Genomic DNA, 12888 nt, shown 5'->3' on the forward strand with positions numbered 1-12888 from the left:
TCATGCATTGTTTGGGGAATCCGAAACAATTTTCCAGATCCAGATGGCAGTTACATAGGATTTCAATGGCCATCTGAAGGCACATTATGAGAGAGAGAGAGAACTTTTCTTTATTTTTGAATAGTGATGATGAATTAAATATGAATGATGATTCGTACGATTTCTTCCTTTTTCACTTCAAGTATATTTTAGGTTTTGTAGGAACGTATCCAGTACAGTTTTATTAAACTGCAAAAAACAATAAATCTTCGAAAAAAGCAACCTCTTGTACCAACTCCGACCAAACTGTGATCCACCAATTACATCTAGGAAGCGTTTGTTTCATCCGTTGCTAACGACGTCCACTTAGGATGACGTAATAACACCAAAGTCGTCCCAGAGCAGTGAAATATGGAGTTTCGCCTGTGGTGGCGCTGCGGAGCAGTCGTTTGATTAAATTACGTCCTAACCAGTCGAGCTACGAGGTTAAGATTAAAAAGTTCGCTAAGTGTAATTCTGCGCTAGGAAATGCTTTAAAAAGTTACTATACTTGGATCCAACCTGTCAGGGGCACTTTAAAGTGAGAGCCTGAAGTCATAGCCGTAGGAGAGTAAAACATTTTGGGGGGGCAAACAAAATTTTCCAAAATTTGGCCTTTGCAAATATATTGTCAAAAACGCCATATTACTCACAATCATCTCTGAGGTAGTATAGTCTAAGAACTCCACACTCATCAAATGTAAGCTGACGAAATGTAGCCTAAGCCTCCGGTACCATATGGTAGGCTACGCTACCTACTTTAAACACTTTTTACAGTCATTTGTGTGTATTTTTTAAAGTATATATTTATGCTAAACATCTCAAATTTGGTCATCATTGGGTGTAACTAGACAAAAAACTCGAGTCCACTTTGAAAAGCACTACAAACACATTGATGCAGCCGAACAAAAATAGGTGGGGCTACTTTGAACACTGTCCAAACTTATGCACACCAACATAGTGGTAAATCGCTAAAAAAACACTAGATAGCAAAAAAAAACACTAGAACACTAGATCTAGTGGAAAAACACTAGGAGTGGCAACACTGTAGCGAAGCATTCAGTTAAATTTCTTTGTATCAAAATTTTTCGATCAGAATATCACGTGTCGAGTCACATGACTGAAATCAGCTGAATCGCGAGCACGCATTTCGACGAGTGGGTAATGTTAAAGTGCCTACCCAAAGAATTTGTCCAAAATCGGTGTTACCAAACGAAACTTTTAATATTTAATATTCGATTCTCAATTCTTAAGTGAAATAAGTAACCGCCAAACCGGGTCGGACAAACACAGAGGAAAACATATTTTCCCTTTTCTCTTTCTTTCAGGTGGGCCTCCACTGGAATACGACATTCAATAAAGCTCAGTATATACAGTAGGCCTAATGAACATCTGCTGATATCAAAACTGAGCAAGGGAAACGAAATCAAGAAAGATCAGCATAAAACTTTCATGTAAAGGGGTTGATCGCTTACAGAACACAGCCCGAAAAAATCACGACCGTTGACTGAAAATTGCCAATTATGGACACTTTTTATACACGATATTGTGCACCAACTGGAGTAAAATAAATTATTATTATTGGGCAACATGATTTTTATAAAACTCTTTTGACAAATTAGTGTTACCAGATTCAATTTCTTGTTTTCAAAAGATCTGGTGACAACTAGGGAAAATTTTGACTTCTGAAAAGAGAAACTTTGTAAGAGGATTCAAGTCCTGTGCAGAAGTCAAGAAATACATCCGAATTGGCTTCCCAGAAAGTAAATGAATTAGGAGAAAAACAGCCCCTTAAGCCAGTAAAAACTTTTTTTTTTTTAAATACATTCGTGGCGTCTAGCAACGCTGCGACAAAATCGTCTGCAATTGCAAGTTTGAAACTTTGGTGGATTCATGAGCTTTTTATGGTGCTTATTGCAATGAACTAACCAATAGGCAATAGTAAACTATTTTATTGTTTAATGTTGGTTTATAGTTTACTGTGCTTACTTTGTTTGGTTGTTTAGTGCTGTAGTTAGGCTATAGGCCAGCATGGCAAACCTTTTTTATGGTTTGGGTCACAAAAGACACCTTTATCCAAGACGATCTCTATAACAGGCCTGGACACCGCGCGCCTCCAGTCAAAACCTGGAGGCGGATGGTTCAAGCGAGGTTTTTAGTTATCACACAAAGTGCTTTTGATTTTTGCGAGTACATTGTTATTGGAGCTAAATATGCTTAATTGCTTAATACCAATAAATTTAAACTAGGCAGTAGGCACTGCAGTTTTTTCAGAGAATTTGAGGTTTTAAATGTGAAACTAGATTAGCCTGGCAGTAAAGCTGCAGAGGCCACCAGCCACGTGTGTTAGATATGTTTAGTACATGAGTTAAAATTGAATCCAAGCTAATTAGTCCAAATTGTGTGCTTTTGAAAGTAACATTTATGTTTTGTAATTTAGAGACACGGCTAGCCCTAATGTGATACCGTAAGTGATAATGGGCAGAAAGTGTTGTATTACTGGATGCAGATCTGGTTGGAAATAAACAATTTTTGATGCATCACTAAAGGATAGTGAAGAGAGAGAGAGAGAGAGGGCGCTCTTACTAGAATTGCATCAAAAGTTAATAATATGCAAGGGATTAACTTAAAAACTATTTTAGATACCGGTACATTGCAGAGTCGCCAGAAACAAGTACGGTATTTTTTTTGATAAACGAAATATAGGCCTGTGTCAAGCCTAGTATGTCTTACCACGGAAGAGAGATTTTTATGGAAAGCTCAGTATAATTCCAAACAATTAGCAACCACTGTTCTAGCAGTTATGGTTAAGTATTTTTTGGCGGTCCCGAATTCTTATTAAAAATGATACCAGTTCATCATTTAACAGCAGACTTTCAATATGACCAAATCATCATTATTATCGATAAACTTGAGCAGTGCTGTTCACATATTGGTGATACAATCTGTGATCGAAACCAAGTCTATAGGTATTTTTTCAAACATTTTGAAACAATTTCAAACAAACCTAACCTTGGTTGACAAAACACAAAAGTAGGTTCATAAAAATGTTTCTTCAATTTTGGAAGATTGTCAATGTGAAAGGGTTAGAAGCTAATTTGTGCTTTAAAGTGCCTCTGACAGGTAAATAAATTCGCTAAATTTACCTAAGATACCAAAAAGATGACACTAACAAACTTCCCTGACCAGAAAATCGTAAAAAATATCAACAGGCTACTAAGTTACACGCTTGCAAACTTTCGTTGACATCGGCGAATCTGGCACTCATTTAATTGCGAAAATAAAAACGGCAACACAGCTGTGACGTCACAGTAAGCGGGAAGGATACATTCTTTCTCTGTGATGACTTGGTAAAGTATGGTACGGCTACTGCAAAACGTGAATGTGTGGGGCTCTATTGGTCTAAAGCAGGGGTTCTTAACCTTTTTTCCCTTATTACCCATTTCTGTCCAGATCAAAGTCCCATTACCCAAAATCTAATTTTATCTATTTTACCATATTAAAAATATAAAACAGCGTTGTTCAGCAAAAACAACATTTAATGTAAAGAACGGCATCAATAGTTTCAGTGAGACATTTGCGCTTTTTTTGTGTACAATCGATGCAATATTGGGTTTGATTTTGGATACTGCACAAAGCAAATCTGACTTCTGATCTAACAGCTTGTTTCGAAATTTGACTTCAAAGCAACAACACTTGAAAATGCTGATTCACAGAGATAAGTGGAAGGAAACATAGTCAACGGTTTCGCACAACTTTTGGATATGCTTTCCCCATCATTCCCCAGAATTTTCCCAAGCTTTCATCTTCAAAAGAATATAGCTCGCTCGTCTCAACACTACCTCTAAATGTACACTATTTACACTGTATAAACTACTTCAAACAACTGCTAACAGCAACGCAGCCATCAAGTTTGCTCATAAAACAACTGTAAATGAACACAAAAATGAAATACATAAAACCGGCAACAAAAATGATGCGAAAAATAAATCACTATGACGAAACAATTCTAAAAATCATAAAATATCACTGTGCTTGTTTGGTTGTTTTGAACGGACTCAAAACATCAAAAAAAAGTTTAAGTGATAAAGCAACTTTACCACTTACAACTGTGACATTGTTTGTTACACCTAAAATTCTAAATATTCTGGTTCAGCTGATTACCCACCTGCTATCCTGAAATTACCCACATGTGGGTAATTACCCATAGGTTAAGAACCACTGGTCTAAAGCATGTGCAAATTAAGAATTACCGAAATGAAAAAGTGAACTTATTATTACTATCAGGTTTCGATCAAATAGGTTGATTTTACTTTTATCAAACAACATCTCAATTCAATTGAAATTGCAGTTTCATAGGGCTACAATTTTCATACTGTTTTATTTGTCCTAATCTGGCTATAGCCATTTGCAGTGTAACAACAGTATCTCACAAACAGTAGGCTACCTTTAATTTATGGTTGAGGCAATGCCTACAAATTGCTGTTTATGTGACATTGTCAGTGACAAAGACCGTGTGCTTTCTTTTCCCACTTTCCCACAAAGGTAGGCTACTGAGAAGAAAATGGTCAAAGTTTTCTTTAAGTGTTTGAAAGTGGGATGGGCCATACAAAACTAGTCGTATATGTTCACTTCACTGAAGATGATTTTGTTAATACCACTCAAGTAAAAATGCCTACAGGCATGTGTTGGAGTGTATACTACAAGGTGATGCTCTCGGAAGCAACAATCGGATTGTGATGCCGTCATGCATTGTTTGGGGAATCCGAAACAATTTTCCAGATCCAGATGGCCGTTACACAGGATTTCAATGGCCAACTGAAGGCACATTATGAGAGAGAGAGAGAGAACTTTTATTTATTTATGAATAGTGATGATGAATTAAATATGAATGATGATTCGTACGATTTCTTCATTTTTCACTTCAAGTATATTTTAGGTTTTGTAGGAACGTATCCAGTACAGTTTTATTAAACTGCAAAAAACAATAAATCTTCGAAAAAAGCAACCGCTTGTACCAACTCCGACCAAACTGTGATCCACCAATTACATCTAAGAAGCGTTTGTTTCATCCGTTGCTAACGACGTCCACTTAGGATGACGTAATACCACCAAAGTCGTCCCAGAGCAGTGAAATATGGAGTTTCGCCTGTGGTGGCGCTGCGGAGCAGTCGTTTGATTAAATTACGCCCTAACCAGTCGAGCTACGAGGTTAAGATTAAAAAGTTCGCTAAGTGTAATTCTGCGCTAGGAAATGCTTTAAAAAGTTACTATACTTGGATCCAACCTGTCAGGGGCACTTTAAGGTTCCAGTCAGAGATGTTGTAAGATCTGACAATGACATTCAGCTGAAGATTTTAACCAGCGTTGTACGTGCATCAAATTTTTGTTGGCGCTGAGGCTAGCGCCGTCAATTATTTTGCCGATTTTAAGCGTCAATCGCTATGCGTCATTTTTCGTTTTCATGGAAAATCTCGTTTCACAATGTATTCTGGCCAGCGTGCCGAATTACCGGTTTTCACGTTGGTTGAAATGGCTCCCTGGAATACAAGTGGAAGAAGTTCGCCAAATGGTGATCACTCATTTCGTAAGCAGTATCGAGAACGAGGGGTCAGAGAGAGTAAGCAAAAAATCAATGAATGTCATAGCGGAGGTTGAAGAAACTCTAATTAAAGAGCTCTATGCTCCTGAAAAGAGCGATGTTGGTGTAGTGGACCTCGTTAAAATAAGATTTATATATGCTAAGCCATCACAGCACACTTGGAACAGTGATAGGCTACCTTTCCGAGTAAACGTTTTCAAGACTTGTTTTTGAAATACAACACACCAATACCATTCAGTGCTGCTGTGGAACGCATGTTTTCGCTTGGAAAGGACATTATGCGTCCCAAACGCAGCAGATTGTCAGACAAACGTTTTGAAATGCTTGTGTTTCTACAAAGAAATAACTAATAAGCTAAAGCAGCTAATTACAATACAGTTTCAAAACATAAAACCTGCTCTTCATTTATAGCTATTGTTATCTTACACTTGGTTGAAATACTTCCGTTTTGTGAGGCTCTGGCTAAAATAGCGCTAATTAGCGCTGACGCCGTCAATTTCTTTAACAGCTGACTCAGTAGCCTACTTTACGCCGTAAAGTTTTTAGGCAATTTGCACTGACGCTGACACTGTCAATTTATTTCATTGACGCGTACAACACTGATTTTAACATAGTTGGCTAATTCAGTTGAATCTATGGTTAGAGTCCAAAGAAAACAAGTACAACAGTTGTCCAGTTTAACAAGCTCAGCTTTTCATCATACCTGCTTAGGTCTAGTTGATCTTGCTCGAAGCCTTTTATCAGCAGATCATGAGTTTGTTATGTTCAGTGAGTTTTCAACAGATCTTCTTGAGAAATTATTTGGCAAGGTTGTGGGGGAACATATTTTATAAATGTTCAGCAGGTCTCCGAAAAACTGTCAATAAGCAAGACCAAGCTTGCTTTGCATCAGGGCATGGGCTCCGTTAGAGGGAGGCCGCGGGGGTGATTACCCCCCACCAATTGGAGTGGGGGTAACTAATGCAAAATTACCCCCCCCCCCCACTAATGTAGAGATAAAAATTTAAGTTTTATATTTTTTCTACTTTTGTGTTTTATTTTCTTTCTTTTTTTTACTTTGTTGCATAACTTTTTAGTTGTTTGCTTGGAAATTCCGATTTGCTAGACAACGCAAGTATGCAATAGAGCCCTGCATAATGCTATGGGAATTGTTCAGGAGCTAAGCAGTTTGCAAAATCAGTCTGGCAAGTTCAAAATCACCCTGCAGGAGGAATCCCACCATGGCTTGCACACTTTGTGCCAAACAAGATGGCTGACACGTGTACCGGCCATTTCTTCAGTGTTGTCAAACTACGAAGCCTTGCTAAACACCACACTTCAAAATTTCAACAATGCGAAATCATTAGGTCTTCATTCCCAATTATTGCAAGGCAACACATACTTTGCATTGCAGTTTTGCCGAGTTTTATTCAAACCACTTGAAAAGATGACTGGCCTGTTGCAGATCAAGTCTTATACCATCAGCGACATGATGGAGCTGGTTGAAAACTTAAAGGTTAATTACCAGAGTCTTAGAAATCAAGAACAATTTATGCAGTTATACAAGGAATTTCAGCAGCAAGTAGATAGCTTAGGCTTAGCTAAAGTCCAAATTTCAAGAAAGCGCTGTGAGCAAAGTGCTTCCCATGACCTCGCTTCTCATTACAGAAGGCAGTTCTGTGCATCTATTGACAGCATAGTGCAAGTCTTCATCCACCGCTTCAATGGCGAAGAAATAAAAACTCATTAAATGCTTGAAGTTTTAGTATCTGGCACAGTCAACGACAGTGCTGTTACAGTGTTGGAACGATATGGCTTCGACGTGAAAATTATGGGCCAAGATTTAAGCCACTTCCATCAGAAATTTGGGCCGATCAAGTATGTGCGCGATGTTCGAAACAAGTTAATGGGACTTAGGCCTATTATTGTCAAAGAGTTTTATGCCAGTGTGAAAAAACTTGTAAAATTGCTATTGGTCAATGGTTAATTGGTCAATCACTGCAGAAGCTGAAAGATCGTTTAGCTCGCTACACCGCTTAAAAACATGGCTCCAAAGCACAATGACTGCTTCAAGACTCAATTTTATTGCCATATTGTGCCATGCCCATTAAGTGTATTTGGATGAACTAAGTGTAGATGAAATCTCAAAGAATTTTTTTTCAACAATGCACAAGGATTTAAAGTGTTTGGCGACTTCTGACTGTTCTGCTTAGAATAGAAGCAGAGTGCACACAGTGTTTTGTTTGAGTTGAGGTGTTCGTTTATAATGTTATTTCTTTGTAGTTTTTGTGAGATTTTGGCACAAGGTATTACCTGGGTGTTATGCCATTTTTTGTTTAGTGTTATTTCTTATACAGCGCAGATGGTAGGCCTTCATGTAGTATCGATCAAGATGTCTCCTAATTTTCAGTTCTTGTAAAAGTTAATGCATTTTAGCTTTTTTTTCTGAGTTGAATGTATAGGCCTAACCCTAGATGCTGAAACGTTTCATTTCACTGTGGATGTTATGGCACAGGTTGTCGTGCTGTATTCATGTAATTGTAAATTAAATTTTATAGATTATAGCATTTGACCTTAACGCTTTTGGCTTTTTAAATCTAACCTTTTAGCGGCTGAAGTGCAAAATTTGGAGGACTTGAGGCAAGGAAGAATACAGAGAGAGATTTTGCGTCGAGAGACTCTTCCGGTCAAAATTGTTTCAAAACCTCAAAAAAATGTGGCAAATGTTAAAAAGCTTTTGCTCGTGATTTCAGACTCGTTGAAAGAATTTTTCGATTTTAAATCGTGTTTGAAGTCAAAAATTTTGTGCCTTCGGCGCGAAACATGCAGCCTAAAACGCTGTATAAGAAACTGAAGCTTTCAGTAATGCAAACGAGGTCTGGGGAGCGACCTTCTAGAAGTATATGTGATGCAATAATCCAATAAGCCCCTGTCAATGTCAAAACATCGTTCCCGCCCCTGCTTAAATTACCCCCCCACTCTCAGGAAGTGTCCGGAGCCCCTGCATCAGGGAATTGACATTGCTTCTGTATGTGCACCAGCAGGGCATGTTTGCAATCTATGCTCAATTGCTCATACAGAATGGTTTTATCCGAAGTGGAAGTGTTTGAGGAATTGCCAAGTATAGAAAAGAATTTATCATTTGATGAATTGCAAGCCATTGTTTACTTAGTTGGATAATGGATGTGTTACAATGAAAGAGGAAATTTGTAGTGATGACACTTTCTTTTACTGTGAAAATTTTGGCTCTTATACCCGGGTCTGCTACTATTCGATGAGTCCGATTCGGTGAGTTCCTAACCTCTAACCCTAAAACGGCAATGATAATTAGGCTACGCTACCCGATAATTTAAAAAAAAAATTGAAAAATCCCCCGTACTAACCTAAAAAGTCAAGACTAAAAAGACTAGACCTACCAACACTACCATTTAGAAGACTCCAAAATGACATGATTCAAACTTTCAAGTATTATATCTTCAAAATTTTTATGATGTTAATGAAAAAGAACTTATTTCCTTACATGAAGGTGTCTACAACACTCGAAGTCACAAATTTAAATGAAAAAGTGGGTCTGCTACTATTCGGTGAGTCCGATTCGAGTAGAAATGCAGTTATTTACTAAATAACTGCTTTACTAATTTACTTACCTTACTTAAAAGTTATTTACTAAATAACTGCTTTTCTACTCAAGATAGGCGCAATCACTGTTCAGAAAGCAGATAGAAAATCATGTTTTCTGCATCTTTTGACACAAAAACCATATGTCTAGCTCAAGCAGTTTTTGAGATATGCAGATGGTATTTTGGGGGAGGGCGCAGAAATTTAGGGGGGAGGGCCAATAGGACCATCCCTAAATCAATTTCAAGACTTTTGCAGGAGTTATTTTTTCTGACAACCTCACCATTTGAAAGGGTGTCCTCAGCAAAATTTTCATTTTTTGCCAAATGAGAGCCACCCTACCTCCCCCACCCCCGAGACTTTTGCATGTGATGGTCAAGCTCATGATTTCACGGGTCTGCTACTATTCGGTGAGTCCGATTCGGTGAGTCCGATTCGGTGAGAGCCTTTTTCGGTGAGAGCCCTATTCGGTGATTTTTTTGAATTTTTTTTTGAAAATTATCGGGTACCGTAGCCTAATTAAAACCCTTAACCCCAAACCCCCTAACCCAAAAATCCAAACCCCCAAAAAACCCCAAACCCCCAAAACACCCCAAAAACCCCAAACCCCAAAACCGCAAACCCCCAAAAAACCTCAAAAACCCCAAAAAACCCCAAAACCCCCAAAAACCCCAAACCCAAAAACCCCAACCCCCAAAACCCCCTAACCCCAAAACCGCAAACCCCAACCCCCAAAAACCCCCAACCCCAAAAACCCCCAACCCCAAAAACCCCAACCCCAAAAACCCTCAACCCCAAACCCCCAACCCCAAAAAACCACAACCCCAAAAACCCCCAAACCCCAAAAACTCCCATACTCCCTAACCCCAAAAACCCCCAAACCCAAAAACCCTCAAACCCCTAACCCCTATCCCCTATCCCCTAACCCCTATCCCCTATCCCCTAACCCTATAACGGCAATGATAATTAGGTTACGGCGCGCAATAATTTAAAAAAAAAAACTCACCGAATAGGGCTCTCACCGAAAAAGGCTCTCACCGAATCGGACTCACCGAATCGGACTCACCGAATCGGGCCATTCCGTGATTTCACACCTGCATTTACTATTAAAGGAGTTAGGTTACATATTTCAAACTCGAACTGTCTATAGCTTAGGCAAAGAAGATTTTTTCCTGAAAGTTTCGACTTTTTGAATGGCTGTCCACAGTGTCAAATATTAACCACAAGTTGGCGCATTTTGAGTTTTTTTGCTCGGGCTTCATCTTTGCACCCTCCAAACTTCAATAATTTCACTTTTGTTTGGTGTCAGTCTCATGAGGGTGAATTACCAACTAGTATAAATTAATGATATGCAAAATGGTAGTTCTGTGACTATTGGTTTGGGAGATAGCAGACATCAAAAATCGCTAAAAAATTTTCAAATGTAAAAAATTTCAATTTTTGAAACGTTCTATCTCTAAAACTAATTTGAAATTGGCAATTTTGATGATAGATATGAAAACTAGGGCTGCTTCTTACTCAGAATACCAAATTTCAGTTTTGTAAATGCTTTAGATTAAAAGTTGTGAAGACCCAAACATGGAGGAAAATTAACATGCAAACACATTTACAAGTTTTACATTTACTAGAAAGTCAAATTCCAGTAGCCTACAAGGCAACCAGTCATTTTAAGTTGAATGTTCTTTGCTTCCTTTGTACAATGTGCTGTAGTTGTTTAAGTCATTTACGATACAACAAGTGCAATTGGCTAACTTAAAAGTTAATGTTCATGTTTTTCTCATTGCTTGAAATGGATATTAAGAGGGGTTAGACATCACTGCTTCTCACCCCTTAATAGTTGCGGAACAAAGTTGAAACTCAGAAGATGAGTTCCTCGTGAATATCTCTTTGAAATGAAAAAAATATTTTTTTTCAAAACAATGTCTGACGGGGTCATTTTTTCACCACAAGATGGCGTATTTTAGAAAAATTTGCTGCTGGTCCATATTTTGACGTGAAATAACTTTTTAATGAAAGCAGTGTTTCCTTCCAAATTCAATGTAGTTGTAATCCAGTATGAGGGGAGCCTCCAGGATAAATTTGAGAGCAATGCTATGTTTTGTATGGAAGCTACAGCTTTTTTAATATGGTCCAAAATTTGTCTTCGCATCAAAACGGGGACACTTTGGGCCTCCATATTTTCAAAATGCTTTGAGACAATATAATTTTGAAACTGGATTCATGTAATATACCTACAAGTGTCTCATTTTGCCAGAAATGAAGTAGATTAAATTTGCAATGAGAGAGATATGCTTGTTTAAAAATGACCGAGCGCTCATCAGCGCAGGGATGTACCCAATTTAAAAATGTCATAATTTGAAAAGTACAACAGATTTTGAGCTAAAATTTTCAATTTTTAGCTCAATCATGTTATCCAAACTTTTGTCCGATTTTCAGAAAATTTGGAGAGGGTCAAACTGGAGGGTCCAGGACGTTTGGCATGGAATGACCCATGAAGGTGAAAAAGCACCACTGTGCTTGCAACACCATTATTATTATTATTAAACGATCCGACATGTCAGATTGTCAGTAGTGTGGTTTTTGCTATAGCTTATTTTTGGTTGTAAAATTAAATGTTTGCCAAAAGTCACTTAGCACAATTTTTCAGTATATGTAAGTGATTTGTTATGAATATGACTTCATTACATTGCACTACTTTGTCCAATATTTTGCTCAATAAGTTGTGCAAAACAATGACTCCATTGTCATGCAAAGAACCATCTCAGAAACTGTTAAAGTTGCAGTAATCATAATATACAGTACGCTACTAACAAACTGTTCATTCTGAAAACTTGTGATTCTAAAAACACATAACTTCTAATGTTGGCCTCGTATTTGGTAACAACAACCCCCTAATATGTGTGGACCCAATTGAATGCATATCATAAATCATTGCTCAATCACACCCAACAAGGCCAACATGTATAAACATTAAACAATATTGTCACCACCTACTGTATTTAAGTGATTCCCTTGAGAATTTTATGCCAAATGTACAAGTTTGGCCTAAAAAGGCGGAAGCTGTATATCAAGTATGTGTTAATAAGCATTAAGCAATGTTATATATGTTGGGTGTTTGAAGTACGAAGTTTGTTGCATTAATTAATAGGTGCTTGTGTACTGAAAAATTTGGTTGTTCCTGTTCTATGTGGCATGCAATAAGCTGAGTTACATTAGTTTCAAGGTTTTGTGTTATTCTCTGTTTTTCTTGTGCTGCCAACAAGCAAGGCACATTCATTTACAAGGTTACGGTATATATATTATATAAATGCATCAATTAAACAATATATTATAATCTTCTATGGTATCATTATGATGTCATAAACAACCTGCATCACCCCCAAATAGTTGCTATTGACCCATGCTTAGCAGAAAATATCTTGACTCTAAAAATATGTAGTCCTTTTGAGGAAATGTGTATTTATACCAACCGCCTCCAGTTTTTGACTGGGGACGTGTGGTGTGCAGGCCTGTTATAGAGATCGTCTTGCCTTTATCCTTTAAAAAATACAAGTGGGTTTTTCATTTAATTACATTTAAAAGCGAAATTCAACCTATTGCATTTAATTACAGGTTAATGTTAAATTTTATGTTTTTTTTGTTCTAGGGAACGTTCAAATATTACGTAACGC

Source organism: Aplidium turbinatum, chromosome 4 (assembly GCF_918807975.1).
Source record: "Aplidium turbinatum chromosome 4, kaAplTurb1.1, whole genome shotgun sequence".
Lineage (NCBI taxonomy): Eukaryota > Metazoa > Chordata > Ascidiacea > Aplousobranchia > Polyclinidae > Aplidium > Aplidium turbinatum.